The 17,128-nt window shown below is 36.6% G+C and overlaps 1 protein-coding gene across 3 annotated transcripts in view; it reads left to right on the top strand.

Moving 5' to 3' along the window:
- The first annotated feature begins 968 nt into the window (after positions 1 to 968).
- Positions 969 to 17,128, top strand: part of LOC135197013 (G-protein-signaling modulator 2-like) — a 533,720-nt gene continuing 517,560 nt past the window's right edge. For 2 of the 3 annotated variants that reach the window (XM_064223911.1, XM_064223918.1), the window contains exon 1: positions 969 to 1,120. The gene's annotated coding sequence lies outside the window, so the exon portion shown is untranslated. The remainder of the gene's footprint in view (positions 1,121 to 17,128) is intronic. The other variant, XM_064223915.1, reaches the window with a different exon arrangement.

Raw genomic sequence — 17,128 nt, 5'->3', positions numbered from 1 at the left:
GTACTAAGGGTAAATGAAAACCAGGACGGAGCAGTGAATGGTAATATGGATCAGAGTAAAAAGGAAGTGGCTGATTTGTACAGGTTTTTAGGAGCAAATATGACAAATGGTTCTAGAATAAAAGAGGTGTCAGAATTGTTGGAGTATGTACCTTCTACCAAGGATTGGCAGATGTGGAAGTCTGTGGAAAATGATGTGGAATGTATAAAGAGACTTGAACTAACACTTATAATTTTTCAAAAAAGATAAGTTAAGGCTTATGAGATGAACTGATATAAGAAGTAAAAATGTGAATAAGAGTGGAGGGATGGATCAGTGTGTTTTGAGATGGATATTTGAAGTGGCCTTGTGAAGTGCTGGAAAGGAATATCTACCAAGCGTGAAAGTGAGCCTTACAAAAGTATGAAGCCCCAAGGTTCTGGAAGTTGTTTGCACTGGCGATTCATTCACAATCCAGCATTTTAAAGTATGAATGAATTCAGGCAGTGGCAGTTATGTTAATTTTCTCTATGGCCTTTCTGTTTTACACACACACACACACACACACACATATATATATATATATATATATAATATATATATATATATATATATATATATATATATCTATATATATATATATATTATATATGTATATATATATTATATATATATATTATATATATATATATATATATATATATATATATATATAAATATATATATATATGATATAGATATAGATATGAGAGAGAGAGAGAGAGAGAGAGAGAGAGAGAGAAGAGAGAGAAGTTATACCCGGAGGCGATTGTTTTCATTGTTCCATAAATCATCGTTCAGTATAATCTTTTAAAAATTGATCTCTCGGCTTGTCATCTCTGCATCCCTTCTCGTTAGGTTAAAATGATTATAGATTAACTTTGGATTTTTATTTCGATGACGTTTGTCTGTTGTTCATTCCGTAAATCACAACGAATTGAAAAGAATCGGAATATTATTGGAACTTTGTTGTTGTGTCGACCGTTGATTGAAGGTAAATCTGATCTTGTGTAGATTAGGGATACGTTAAAGGGTACGTTAAATAAAAGCTTCAAGGACAGTATTCTTCCGAGTGGATTACCAACACCTACGTGCCGAGAAGGTAAATTTATGAGTGATTTATGTTATATAATGGCGTTGTGAATGCGTAACATTTAAATAAAACGGTAGAAGATGAGATTTTTCGGACACTTGTTACTTCAAAGACTCGGGGACTGATGCCTGGTCTGGAGGCAATAAGCTTCGCAAGGCCGTTTTTATGTAATGAATTTCAAATTCTGGCTTCAATTCGGCCGTGCAGTTGGAGTAACGTATCGGGAGTACCGTTACAGTGAAGCATCACAGCTCGATTTACTCGTTTTACAGTGTTAGGCTATGGCCTTCGGTTGGTTGGATCACAACTTAACCCCAGCGTAGCCTAATTCACCATTGCCATTAGTCTTTGGTAGGCTGTTAACGGTTTAGGGTCTCCTTTCTGTCATGAAATTAACCAACGGTAGAACAAGATTCCCCGGGGGATGGCCAGGCAGTAGTATAGATGTTGCATAGCATAGTCCAGTGAAGGGTGGGTCCTAAGTTCCTGATAGGGGTACCTAGTAACTCGCTCCACAAACACCTTTGTGGGTACATGCTAGGTAGTATGTAGAGTAGGGAGACAATGGTAGGCTTACTACCACAGAGAGGTAGCCAAGGCCAGTCCAAGTGCTCGATGTTAAGTGTTACATGTGGGGAGTCCAGGGGGGCCAAATCCCACCCCTCCTCCTCTGGCAAGGTCAGGGCACAGTACCTCAAGTCAAGTTAGGAAGGTAAGTTCTGGTTAGGTTGGGGCACGGCACTCTACCAAGGTAGGTTCAGATTGTTTTAGGGTAAACAACCGAGTGGACTGGCCAACTCACTGACTACCGCGGTTTTGGCCACCCTCTGAAAAAGTACTTTAACATGTCCTAACACCGGAGATTGTCATCAGTCATGAGTTGTTGATGGTGATAGTAGGAGCAAAAGACCTCTACTCTCCTTTCGAAGTAAGTATTTTCTTCAAAGTTAGAAATTAAGGCCACATTTTAAGATTTAAACAGAGGGTAATGAAAAGTGTGGCCAACTCAGTGCACACTGCCCCAAAACGCTTTCGAAATTTTTACTTACGATTAAAAAAGTTTAGAAGATTGACGCCAACTCGATGTTTGCGGAGTCGCTTGTGTCAACAAACTTCCCATTTCCTTTGCTAAATCCACACACCACCTGTACCCATAGATGCTGGGGCACTTTCTCACAACAATCGTAAACCCGACCTCTAACCAGTACTTATTCAAGGGTACTACAACATTCTTTGCGGCATTTTGCGCTCTTCAATTGTTTATCAGTGTTGTCAATTGGTATGTGTTTACCCTCCAAACTAGGTATAAGACACAAAACCGGGGAAATAAGTGAAATTAGCATATCTATTTGTAGTATATATACATATTACAGCAATTTTATCATTACTGCATTACTATGACAACTAGAATTCATGGAAACAGTTTGTAAATGCATTGGCGTATGTGTAAAGCTCCACTAGATTGGCAACGATGAGTAATTTTTCGTTGCGTTTTCTGCTCGTAAGTATACATCAGAAATATTTGTAATTTTGGGGGGTAAATTTGGTAGCAAAAGAGGGATAATAGACATGAATTAAATAAACATTTTGAAATAAAGTTAGACTAAATAATGAGTGAAATAAGCAATTAAAGGAATAAAGCTTTGCACCTCATAAACAGTGTAGTCGTCTGCTGCTCGTAAGTGTGTTTGTGGAGTGAGTGCTTAGGAACCAGGAACAGCAAGGTGGTTCAAGTGCAATTTGGAGTGAATTAAGACCAAAATGTGTATAATTACAATCAAATAAGCACTGTGGAGTTTCAGTTGTGATGGCAGTAAGGATAAAACCACCAGTTGCAAGGTGAAAATGAATTCAGTTCAAACCATGACCCCTGGAATAAAAAGTTTCATACTTTCACTAATATAGGCAACAAAATGTTTTATTGTGCTGATTACAACTGCAATCTTGAGTAAGGTCAATAAACATTACATATATATGCTAACACTGTTCAAATGAGTGCTGGGAAGGCTGGGAAAGATGGTGGATTGTCTGTGGTTAGAACGGCCAACCAAGCGATTGCCGCCATATTGGATTTTAAAAATGCCTTAAATACATTTTTTACGAAGAGCTCACATGCTTATTTTAGTTCGTATGGGGCTTTCATATATCACATTATGTTGACGAAACTTCAATCTTTTGAATGGTATGCTTAAAGTTGTAATTGTATTCTTGTTTCACCAATTAAATATCGAGTGAATAAGGCCTGGCCAGCGCGATGACAATGGATTGTCTGCGGTTGTTTACCCTAGTTAGGTTGTAGCTAAAGGGAAATTTACTTGCACCATTCTGTTAAAAATATTTGGTATTACTTGTGGGATCCAGGGGGGCAAAACCCCTCCTGCCATGTCAGGCTACAGAGCCCTAAGTCAGGTTAGGAGGGTATGGCCTGGTTAGGTCAGGACATGGGATTCTAGGAGAGGTTGTTTGTCCTGTTATTACAATTGGAATCCTGAAACCTAACTCTGTCTCCCTACTCAATTTTAAATGGTAGAGTGTAGAGAAAGTAATTGGCTACTATATCTTGCTTAAAACTTCTCAGAATAAAAATAAACTGTATTTTCCATGTATTTATTGTATAATGGCCATTTTGCATTTTTTTTTTCCTTGGATGAAGGGCAAGAGAATTTACATGTTTACACTAAGACTTCATTGAAGGATAGGTGAAAATAAGATTTTCATAATTAGTTATGAAGCTGCCATGCTTTAAACATTTTGTTAATACCCTTAAAGTTGTTTGCAATTCTGCAATTTCGTAGGTATTTTATATGAAAAAGTATATCTTTGTTTAACCAGACCACTGAGCTGATTAACAGCTCTCCTAGGGCTGGCCCGAAGCATTAAATGTTTTTACGTGTTTAGGAACCAAATTGTTAATTAGCAACGGGGCCTACAGTTTATTGTGGGGTCCAAACCACCTCGAGAAATGAATTTCTGTCGCCAGAAATAAATGCCTCTGATTCCACGTTGGCAGAACGGGGAATCGAACCCTGACCCTGAGATTGGTAGTAGAGCATGTAACTGACTCGTCTGATGAGGAACTATTTTACATGAAGTCTTTGCTAGTTAACCTGTAGTGCATGTAGGGTTTCTTTGCTCAATTGTTTTGTATTTTGTTGAGTCTGTGATTTTAAGTTTATCCTAAGGTTTTTATTTATTTTTCTCCTGTTTATGCATTCTCAGATTACAACAAATTTTCTTCCTTGCCAGCATTCATTAAAATGATTGATTGATGATCAGGTACATTACATTCTCTGATGCTAGTAGCCTATTCAAATTAACGCTCAATATGTAACTGCCAGTGTGCACAAAACCATAATTTTATTGTTAAAAGAAATACTTTGTGAAATTTATAGCTGTTTGTTTGAGTCCTGTGAGTATGTGTCTGAAAATGCAAAGTAGCAGTGCTATTACAAAATTAAGAGGAGCAATATACAAGGTAAATTATTATTCAGCCCAGTTTTTTTACTGTGATATATGGCATTCAGCTTTGGTTAGGTTAGGGAGGCCAGCAAGGGGGCAAAAACCAAACAACCATCCTGATTAGGCAGGACCCAGTGCTTTAGGTTAGGGAAGGTTGTGTTAAGATGCTTTTGTGTATTTTACTCAATAATGTGGCACACCAGGTCAGGCTAGGTTTGAGGACTCAGGTCAGGGAAAGTTCAGTAAGATAAGACAAGATTTTTTTTTTTTTTTTTTTTTATTCCCACCTGGACAGATGGTAGGCAGTTACATGTGTTCTTGATACATATTTGGTTTTGTATGTGTTTGTTACACCCTAGCAATGCTGTGAGCTGTTTTCTGCTAGTTAGGTGATTGGAATCCATATTTTAATTTTCTTGAATTTTAGACATTTGGAAGAGATTTGAGACCATGTGTGCATAAGACCATTGTTCTTGTCAATGTCTGAATTTGGCAGTGTGCCAAATGTATTACAAGGAAACTAGTTTTTCGGTCCATAGCCAAGAAGTAATATTACACTTGAGTTCGTCATAGAAGTCCTAGTATCGGGCCACCTGTTGTGGCTGCGCATGGGGAACATTTTCCTCCCATTTCTTGTTTAAGGTGAAGAACAGATTTAAGGACGTTTGTGAGAGATGGTGCCTATGGTATGATGTGGTATCATATGTGAGATTTTTGTAGGTTTGGGCAGGTGTACAAAGTCTCCTCATCTTGAAAGAGTCCTGATACTGTAACCCATTTGTTATCAGTTAGGTGGGACACTTGTGTTGTAGCTAATGTTAGAATGCTTCCATTTAAAGTGATGTTTTATTGTTATTTTGGTAAGAGACCTTCGTTGATAACGACTAATTATGTAGACTTCATAATCTGTATAGTTTCCTGTACACTTCATACTCTGTATAGTTTCCTGCAGCAGTATATTTTGTGTGGTGAGAGTATTGTATCTTAATTTTACTGTTGGCACTATTGCACTTTTCTCCCGTCACTTAAAAATCTCATCTCCAGTGTAGTTTAAGACTAAATGAATGTTTTACACCACACTGGACATTGCCCAGAACACTCAATTGAACTAATGAAAAGACATGCTGTGTTTTATTTGGCAGATTATGAAGCAAAAATAAAGTAGAAAATCAATTGTTTGGTTGCACTTTGGAAATGAAAGAATTACTGTCACCTTGATTGTTATGATTCTCTTTTGCTTCGTGCTTTATGAGGGACTATTTCATTCTTTCTAACCTTTTTTTTGAACGAATTTTGGATTGGTTATAGGTACTTGAGAATCATGGAAAAATAAAGTTATGTCAGACCTAGGGAATGAATTTAAAATGGGATGGGCTTATGTTTTCCACCGATAATTATAGGCCCATCATGAACATGTTATCTTAAACAAAAAAGAAGAAATTCTCCAATGCTGTATATATATGGATTTGTGTACTGTTCTTGGAGTTCTGTTAAAGAAAATAATGAACCTGTCTTTCATGTAGGCACGTGTTTGACAGGTGCCATGTAATAGTTGATGAGAACAGGTTAAGGTGTTTACAGGTGCACTTGTTATAATATGATATTGGTGAAGCTCAGGTTATGGTGGGAAGGATGTTGATGAGAAATCTACCTGACTAGAATTCTTTAGTCCTTTGATAGGTTAGGCTAACGCACCTCAGTAAATGATTTGTTTTTGTTGTTATATATTTCTGAGACATTATTACCCGAATAAAGAAGATACTGCACTTGGGTATGAACTTTAGGATGGGTCATGTGCTGGTGTTCTTTGGGTTTTGACTCACTGCCTCAATACTCATGTATTGCCATTTTTTTTTACAGCGTGGGTACAAAAGTTACAAAATAAAGACTGTAAGTAAAATCTGGTATGCATTGATGACACCAATGTTAATAAGAGGGTGACATTTATCACCTGTTGCTTAACTAATTACAGTATAGTTTTGAAGCCAGTTTGACCCGAGCCTCTCATATTGTTAATGCTTAAAGGACAAAGATTATTTGCTTCAGGTAGTGTTTTGGTTTGAGAATGGTATATTTTTCAGTCTCGGCAATTCTTTTCAGTTTTCAATACATACAAAATTGCATAGTTCCAGTGTAGCGTGAAGTTTTATGTGGTTGGGAAAAGTTGGATGTTGGTAGCATGAGCCTGGAGTATTACGTCATATAGGATGTAGGCTTAGTTCTGTTTTAAGTTTAAAGTGTGATATCATGTATACTAGTTAGACGTTATCCAATGCTCATTATTTAAGAAAATTGCCCCAGCAGAATAACAGGGTAATTTTTAAGATGTGAAAGTTTTTACTATTACGAAAACCACGTTATTTTTATTAGCATGTAAAACTCTCGTCGACTTGGCATGATATATTCCAAGGACAAAACAAAGGTGCTTGCATTATCTGTCAGATCCAGAGGTAACGATCGCCATACGAAAACAAAACATTTATTTAACATTAGTTTTAGACATTTTTGTTGTTTGTTTTGAGATGACGCAATTTGTCTGACCTAGTGCGTGTTTAGAGAGAGAGAGAGAGAGAGAGAGGTTGTGAGCAGGTTTCATTAAAAAAAGTGTTTCTTTTTTTCTAATTCAGCCTTCTTGACGATCTGAACGTTGTTAGTTAATTGAAAACACGGCATTGCTCTTATTTAGCACACTGCAAGTGAGATTCTTATCCTGGAAAGTTTTCGTCTCTTCTCAGTAAACAGGATGTCAGTATACTGATATATATATATATATATATATATATATATATATATATATATATATATATATATATATATATATATATATATGTGTGTGTGTGTGTGTGTGTGTGTGTAGAATCTACTGGTCATTTTTACCAGATACATATGAAATTGTAATAGCCCCAATGCCCTTTTAACTTCTCAAATTCGTTGCTCCTTTTTTGGATACGCTTGTCACTATAAAGCCTATATATATATATATATATATATATATATATATATATATATATATATATATATATTTATATATATATTTATATATAAATGTGTAAATTTATATATATATATATATCTATATATATATATATATAATATATATATATATATATATATACATACATACATACATTGTATAGTGTAGTAATACTTCGAAGAAAATCCACCCACCCACCCACGTGGTGTAGGTGGTCCCTGGGGCGCCTCGATAATGCTACCCAGGTCACGATGTCTCTGGTGCAATTCCAGGGGCTTCCTTCTCTAGCGAGGTTCGGAAGTCGTCCCTGGCTCGAGAGCTTTGCTCTGTGTAATCGCGGTTGTTTTGTCAAGTAGGATAAGAGTTACGACCCGAAAATTGCATGCCGGGAGAGTTGTGTCGCGAAATAACTACGGTATTGCTTGGACAGTGCCCCCGTTGTGGACTCTCTCTCTCTCTCTCTCTCTCTCTCCTCTCTCTCTCTCTCTTCTCTCTCTCATCTTAGTGCTGAAGGTCTTGACTTCAGCGCAGATTGCTTTATGACAAAGCTAAAACTCGTCTAAAAAAGCGATACAATAAAATTTCTCTCTTCTCTCTCTCTCTCTCTCTCTCTCTCTCCATCTCTCGTCTCTCTCTCTCTCGTGTCTCCTGTCCTCATTAGTTTCTCCTCCTCTCTTCTCTCCTCTCTCGGGTTCCATCCCTCGTCTCTCTCTCTCTCTTATCATATCATAGTGCTGAATTCAGCGCAAATTGATTTATAACGAAAAAAGAATAATTATCCAAACTTACTATACATTGCTAGCTTTTTCTTTCATTACTAAACCAGAAATGTATTATTAGTATTATTATCAAATGGGTAGAATATAACCGTTGTAAAAGTAAATCAAAACATTATATTGCTTAGCCAAGCCTTGGTTGGGTGACCTCCAATGGATGATGTGAGCGTGATTGGTTGATTTTTAGGTCTCAGAAACTAACAGGCTGATTGAATGGTAAGGGTTCCGTTTACTGTACCTCCGTTCATATTCTCTTTTCTTCCATCTGACTTTCCACCCTCTCTAACAAATGTATTTTAGTGCAACTGCGAGGTTTTCCCGATGTCACGCCTTTCTGACCTTCTTGCTGGGAATTTCCCTTTCAGCGCAGAATGACCTCGTGGGTCCCATCGCATGGCCTTTGGTCTAAATTCTATATACTATCTCTAAATTGTATGGGTGTGCCTGATGTTATTGTTATATCCTCGGCAATTGACAGTGAAGGTTCCATTATCATGTGCAGAGGCAACCTACCGATTAACAGAGCATCAGATTTGTGAGCAGTATATGTTGTTATGGCTTAATATAATCCACTTTGTCGGCCACGTCTCGAATATTTAAAGTTTTCATGCAATGTTGATGCAATATATATTTTAATGTTTCGGTCATGAAAATAAAAATGAATATATGTTTGGAAAAATATAGGACTATGTTATTTGAGGCATTTAGTAACTTTTCTTATCCCCTTTACTTCTGACATTGAGCAGAAACTGACTGGTTTGTTTGTAGCTGATTATTTCCCTCATTTTTCACACTGTCATGTTATGGATTTATTTCCTACGGTAGCGTCTTAACCACTAAGTGATTCTTCAGGGCTTTCTACCTAGTTATTATTAATTATTATTATTGTTATTATTATTATTATTGTTGCTGTTGTTGTTGTTGTTTTGTTCTATTAAAAAGAATGGCAGCATCAGCAGAATTGATTTTATACAATGTATTTGCAATTCTTCTTACTATTGTTTTTTTTTTTCCCCCCAAGGCTGATATCTGCTAAGAGCTGACATTGTATAAAATCAGTTCTACTGATGCTGCCATTCTTTTGAACAGAACACGCTTAAAGAGGGTCTACTCCTTCCATATTATTATTATTGTTATTATTATTATTATTATTATTATTATTATTATTATTATTATTAGAGATAAATTTGTACAGATTTATCTTGAAATACATGTAGTACATATACATAACTGGATTTGAGTCTCATTTTAAGACGTGCTACTCTGAGTATTTCGTAAATTATTATTATTCTGTTTTTGGATGTTACTATGTTAACATATTCAGTGGTCATTCAATTTTGGTAATTGGAAGAGGATAAGAAATTGGCCCACCTAAATTCTGGCTCATGGATTTTTTTTTTGGAGGGGGGGGGGGGCGGTGGTAGCGAGAGGCTCAGAATCCTCACTCAGGTCATCTGTTTCAACTTCACCGCGGAGAGCTTTAGCCCGGCTTAGAGTATTTTCATATTAAAGAGACCTTCCCTCCCGCTCATCCCGAACTAGATTGGTTTCGGGCGGTTTTCGTTGTGGAAATTTGTATCTTGAACTTTAAGATATAAAGGTTTGTTATCTCGTTCTTGTCATTTTGTAGTGAAGTACTTGAAGTTATTGTCCCGTTGGTGAATAACCACTGGTTCCATGCAACGTAAAAACACTATACAAACAAGCAAACAATATAGTAATCATAATAAGTGTTACTTTTATGATACTGCTTAAATGATTTATTTGTTAAGTTGTTATGGAGAGATTTTGATCGTTTACTTACCTGACAAGTTTTGTTTATGTTATAGGAGTCTTGGGATTAGGTTCAAACTCTGACCACCCCGTTGGGGGTTCGGTTAGTGCTGTCAGTTTATACTTCACACGGTACACTGTAGGCATTACTCAAGGTTTTTTTGCAGCGTCCCTTCTGCCCCTAGCTGGAACACCTTTCTTTCATTTTACTCTACCTCCGTATATACCCCCTTTCTTCCATCTTACTTTCTACTCTTTCCCATCAACTGCTTTAACATTACTTTCAGTGCTGAATGACCTCATTGGTCCCAGGGCTTGGCTTTTGGCCAAAATTTTGTATTCCAGTTCCAAGCACTGTTCATTATTCACCAATAACTTGAGAACTGACGGAAACGAAACCTTCAGAGTTTGCGAGGTGGTGTTGGTAACCATACGATTCATGTTCTCAAACCTTAGGTTGTGCCGATGTCTTCAAAGTGTCTGGTTCGAACAGACTTGCTTGCTATAGAGAGTTTTCTTAGGCTGCCAATTATATATTTATATGCTCTTAATTTTGTCTCTTAAGTTTTACTCCTGTGCTTACTATACTTTCTTGGCCTTTTTGTCACATGATCTTGGTTTGTGTTTTTCATGCCAGGTTTTCAATTTACAAGTATTTCTGGTATAGCGAAACTTACGCTTTTAGTAAATAAAGTAAACTTATGCATTTAGTGAATAAAGTAAAATATCATTTCAATAACTAAAAATTCAAATGATGTTATTGTTCCTATCACTAAAAACTGCTGCATCGTGATTATGAAAAACCACCGACCTTCGTACTGTAATTTTGGAAGGCTTTAGGCCTAGAGGGTTTTTAAAATTGTGGCCCGGTTGCGTGGGCTTAATCAGCTTTGCTTGCTGTTGTTTCAGAATATAAGTGCAGAGTGTGATACCTGAAAATTCCATAGTAATTGTTGTAAGCCATCGTTTTTTTTAAAATCTCGAAGGAAATGGGATAGATGTATTAGTTACTGCCTAAAGTTCTAAGAGAAAATACACACTCACACACACACACACACACACATATAATATATAATCTGTAAATTTTTTTGGGACATGGCCAAGAGAGACAAGCTTCCATGACTGACTTTGTCTGTAAGCTTAGGTAAATATTAAATTTTATCTTTTTCTCGCACCCAATAAGGCATCTTATTCCTCAGGCATGTACGTTCTTTATTCATAAAATTAGTAATGTACCTATAGGAAAATACGGTTATTTGTATATTTTCGTATGCGTATATTCATAATTTTCTCATCTTTGTTGTTGTTATTATTATTATTATTATTATTATTATTATTATTTTTTTTTTTTTTTTTTTTTTTTTTTGCTCTATCACAGTCCTCCAATTCGACTGGGTGGTATTTATAGTGTGGGGTTTCCGGGTTGCATCCTGCCTCCTTTGGAAGTCCATCACTTTTCTTACTATGTGCGCCGTTTGTAGGATCACACTCTTCTGTTGTTGTTGTTGTTGTTATTATTATTATTATTATTATTATTATTATTATTATTATTATTATTATTCAGAAGATGAACCCTGTTCATATGGAACAAGCCCACTAAAGAGGCCATTAACTTGATATAACGTTCATTAGGAAGTAAGAGAAGGCAAAGGGAAATACAGAAAGATCTCAATTAGTAAAAAGAAAAAAATAGAGAACCTTTAATTTTGACTTGTAATTTTGTTTTTTCGTAAGACATCGCGCCTGCCTATTTTTGTGTTCATTAATATCTGGGGCAAAATTACTGTCTCCCCTTGAAGTCGTTATAAGCGCTTAATGTCAAGGTCTGTCAATCGACTTATTATCAGAGGTCTCTCTCTCTCTCTCTCTCTCTCTCTCTCTCTCTCTCTCTCTCTCTCTCTCTCTCTCTCTCATTTTTTCTGACAAGGAACCTTCGTTAGTTCCCTCGTTTGAATTTCTCTCTCTCTCTCTCTCTCCTTTATTCTCGTAAGTTTTTCTCTGACAAGGAGCCTTCATTAGTTCCCTCGTTTAAACTCTCTCTCTCTCTCCTCTATTTTCTTAATTTTTTCAATCGTTTAAATTTGTCTTATCTTATGTTCTTGTTTGCCGGCATTTGCTTCGAAACTTTCCGTGTTTGTGTGTCAGTGCTTATGTCTGTGTGTTCTTTGTTTTTTATTCTATGCTTCGCACCACTCGGAATGCCTAACAAGTTCTTGCAACTTTTCCCATTTTCTTTTGGAACTCCTTTTCTGAAGTTTCTAGCAGATTATTTTGTAAAAAAAAAAAAAAAATTAAAAAAACACGTCTTCTTGTATTTCCTTTTTTAATTTTGTTTTTATAACGCAAGTCTTATTTTTCTTTGTTATAATCTATATATAAAAGGCAGTTTCTGTCTGTGTTCGTTATCCACGGCCCAGACTGTGAAAGCTAGGGCTATCAGATTTTTGCCGTAGACTCCCCTCCCCCCCTCAGGAAAGTTTTAGTCAAAATCTGACATTCGAGGCTGTTGATAAGGGGGCATTAAACCCTCTTTTTCATACCCTCTATTTTTTTATTTTTTTTTTATTTTTTTTTTTTTTTTTTTTTTACAAATTTCCGAGTCGACAGCAAACTCTTCGGATTGTTCACAACTTCTTTGGCTTGACAGGATCCCAAGTGATCACTTACTCAAAGTGATTGCGTAATCCGCCTTGTAGTTGTCATCACGGACGGCACGCCCCTGTTTATCCCGAGCAATGCCGGGTACAGCAGTTATAGTAGATTCACATCAACCGTGCATTTGATGTCTAGGCCAGTCACTTACGACGCTCTCTCAGGAGAGATGGAACATACATCCTGCCCATGTGAACTCTCAAGAGAGACTGAGAGTTTCCAGCCCTGTCATTGGCTTATCAACGGCCAATCAGGAGCGTCGGAAGGGACTGGCCTAGACGTCAAATGCACGGTTGATGTGAATCTACTAAAGTTGTCTTATATTATGAAAGTTTTCCGTTGTATTAAGTAATGTGGTCTGATAATCACAGTGTTTCTGGAAAATATTACGCTGTTTGCTCATATTGTTATTGTTGCTAATGTAATAATTGTGATTATTATCATGCAGTTTGTTAACATTGGTTTAGCGTGTGTTTATTTAACCAACCATGGTTAGTTCTTTGTCGGTCACTTTTAACAGTAATGGTGGTATCGTTGACGAGCAAGGTTATGGGTTTTTCTGTAGTGCTGAAAGTTATTATTATTGTCATTATTATTATTATTATTATTATTATTATTATGCGTATTAATATTACCTTCAGTATTACATGCTACATAGAGGATCAGCTACCTAGTACATATTATTATTATTATTCATTTATTTATTTATGTATTTATTTATTTATATATTTATTTTTGTTTGTCATTCAGGGAAGGGTTCGAAAGCTTGTATAAAGCGTTTATAAATTATACACGAACTTTAAAAATTTTTATTATTGAGGACCCCTTAGAACATTGTATGTAAAGCTCGTGATAGAGAGTTTTTCCCAACCTGAACAAATAAAAGAGAAAATTGTCATTATTATTATTATTATTATTATTATTATTATTATTATTATTATTATTATTATTATTATTATTATTATTATTATTATATTCAGAAGATGAGCCCTATTCATGTGGAACAAACCCACTGTAGCTACTGACTGGAAATTCAAACTTCCAAAGAATATGGTGTTCATTTGAAAGAAGTCAAACAGGCAGATGATGCTGAGCAAGTCCTTTATTAATAATGAGTACCCTTGGGTGAAAAGAAGCGGAAATTCCTTTTAAAAGGAGTGGTGGATCAGTAACAGCGTCACGAAAAGAAGCAAGACAACGCTTGGTGGACGTTTTTCCGAGGTATGAAAACGACTGTAATAATAATAATAATAATAATAATAAAACAGTCAAGAATTTCTTTAAAGATTCCTCCTTCCGATATTCCAGACTTACTCAACCTTTCGTAAGAGGGTAAGGTCTCGCTACAGAATCCTTCGTTTTGTATTTTCCCTTCTCTTGTTTTCTACGGCTTGGGCTTGAGAAGGCAGTAAGGAAATGGAGGAAAGATGTCAAGGAGAGAGAGAGAGACCCTGTCCCGCCCTATCTTTATTATGTCTACGCTAACATGTTCAATATCTCCCCGCAAAAAAAAAAAAAAAGGAGAGATCCCTGTTCGGCGATGACATTTTGCGTCCAATTACTGAATGATTTTTCCTTCTCTCTTCTCTCTCTCTCTCTCTCTCTCTCTCTCTCTCTCTCTCTCTCTCTCTCTCTCTCCGTTTAAGTGTGTATAGATATACAGATATACACGCATATATATATATATATATATAATATATATATATATATATATATATATATATATTGTAATAGTACAGAAATTCATATATAAATATATGCGTGGACTATATACGTACACTTCACCGTTTCATGATTTCCAGTTAAACTATCTTCCCTGTTTCTAGCGTTTTGTAAATAAAGCGCGTTATTATCGCCAACTTTGGATGATACGGTATCTTCCCCGAGAGATGCTATTTTTAGCCCATGAAAACATAGGGGCCCAAAGGATGATGAAGTTACCATCTCCCGTCCTTCCCATTCCCCCTCTTCCTATCCCCCATCTCCTCCCCCTCTCACCCTCTCCCACCTGCCTTCCCTGTTACCCCTCAGTGGGCCAATGAAGAAAAATGAATTTGGAGCCGACGGGGGATATAGCAAGGGGGGAGGGATGGGGGGGGGGGTTAGCAGTCTGGTTGAAAGATGCGGAAGAGGAAGAGGCAGAGGAGGAGGATTAGGCGAAGGACCAGAAGAGGGAATATATACGAAAAAGAGGAAGTGAATGAACGGTCTGATCGGAAAATGTGAGTGTAGAGGAAGCAGTTTATAAGGATTAATTTGAAAAGTGGGGAGAAGAATGAAGAGATCGAGGAAAGAAGGATAACAGAGAGAGAGAGAGAGAGGAGGTAACTGACTAGAAATGGCAAAGAAGATAAATCATTGTGAGGAGAAGAATGTAAGTGGAAAGGAAGTAGTAAACGAGGATTATTTTGATGAGTGGAGAACTGAATAAAGATAGAAAAGGTGAGAAACGATAACTGACAAGAGATAGGAAAAAGTAAAGAGAATGATAGATCAATGTGAGTGTTGAGGAAACAGCAGTCTATGAGGAGAGTTTTGATAAGTGGAGAAAAGAACAGACTGAGGAAAAAAAGGAAAACTGTGAAAGAGTGAGAAAAAATAGTTAAGAACCGATAACTGACAAGAGGTGGCGAAAGGTAAAAGAAAATGATTAACCAAAAAGAAGTAGGGGGGGTTGCACCATGCATTGCCGGGAGCCTTGAAGAACGACAAACGGTGAAAAAAAAAATAGTTTTGAGATCTTAAGTGAATAAATTGTGGTGTACTGTAGGCATTATTGAGGTTCTTTGCAGGGTCCCCTCGGTCCCTATATAGCTGCAACTTCTTTCATTCCTTTCACTGTACCTCCTTTCTTATTCTTTCTTCCATATGACTTTCCACCTTCTAACAACTGTTCTGTTTCGTAGTTCAACTGCGAGGGTTTCCTCCTGTTACGCCTTTCAAACCTTTATACTCTCAATTTCAGTTTCAACGCGGAATGACCTCATAGGTCCCAAGTGCTTGGTCTATTACCCAATTCATATACATATATATATATAATATATATATATATATAATATATTCTATATATATATATATATAATATGTACGCATTAAGCTACAAATATCCTATAATATCTAATTCGCTTTACCTCGGAATTAATATATTTTCTTATATGTTAACTGAAGGGGAATTTTTAGCCAACGAAATTATTATCAACTAAAAATTCCCCTTCAGTTGATATATATGAAAATATATTAATTCCGAGGTAGATCGAATTTGGATATTAAAGGACATTTGTTGCTTGATACTTATATATGAATCACGGTGATATATAGCTATATATATAGATATATATATATATATATATATATATATATATATATATATGTATTGTATTTATCCTGACCCATGCATTTAAGGCTCGTAAATCAATTGCTTCCGCGATGCCGAAATATCGCGTCCGACAAATGATTGATAACTCCTCCGGCGGCGAGGCGAAATGACTGCGAATGATTCAAAGCCTGAAATGGATGAGAGATGATCCTCTGGGATAAATGCCTGACCTGGATTGGAAGGGAATTTATGAATATTTGTTTTTTCATGTCATTATTTGGAGAAAGATGGATGAGGCCGGTTGGAAGTCCCCTGCACGTGATTCTGGCGGGATGGGATGGTTAAACGTTCAAGATTCTGGGTAAGCTAAGTATTTATTATTTGTATTTTAAAGGATTCTGTTGAGTGTGAACTCTTGGTTAAAGTTTCGGTAATTTGAATACTGATTACAAATGATTTACCTAGTGGGGAGGTAGTGTTGTCGGTGCACCTCACTGGGGGCACTGTAGGCATTGCTCGAGGGTCTTTGCAGCCGTTGGTCCCGTTGCTGAATAACCACTGCGTTCCATGCAACGTAAAAACACCATACAAACAAAACAGACAAAGCAGCTTCCTTTTGGACCCTAGCTGCAACATCTTTCATTCCTTCTGCTGTACCTCAGTTCATATTCTTTTTCTTACATCTGACTTTCCACCCTCTCTAACAATTGTTTCATGGTGCAGGTGCGAGGTTTTCCTCCAGTTACCCTTTCAAACCACCTTACTGTCAATTTCCCTCTCAGCTCTGAATGACCGCGTAGGTCCCATCTCCTTACCTTTGGCCCAAATTGTATATTCTGTTCCATTCTAGTCTACTGATGATTTAACATTTAATTATTTTAGAGAGGGGTGAGATCGGCCGAGTCATTTTCCCCTAGTGTTGGTTAAAGTGATTCAATTTGAAATAAAGTTTGTTGTGTTCTGTTTACTGGAATGTCCAACTCTAGATATTTATGATTCCTAAAATGTGCAATAGACGGATCTAGCTAAAAGTGACCCTTCAGCAATGCTGGTTCAACGGAACGGAA

Source organism: Macrobrachium nipponense, chromosome 18 (genome assembly GCF_015104395.2).
Source record: "Macrobrachium nipponense isolate FS-2020 chromosome 18, ASM1510439v2, whole genome shotgun sequence".
Classification (NCBI taxonomy): domain Eukaryota; kingdom Metazoa; phylum Arthropoda; class Malacostraca; order Decapoda; family Palaemonidae; genus Macrobrachium; species Macrobrachium nipponense.
The sequence above is the reverse complement of the archived record's forward strand: the minus strand, read 5'-3'. Positions and strand labels throughout refer to the sequence as shown.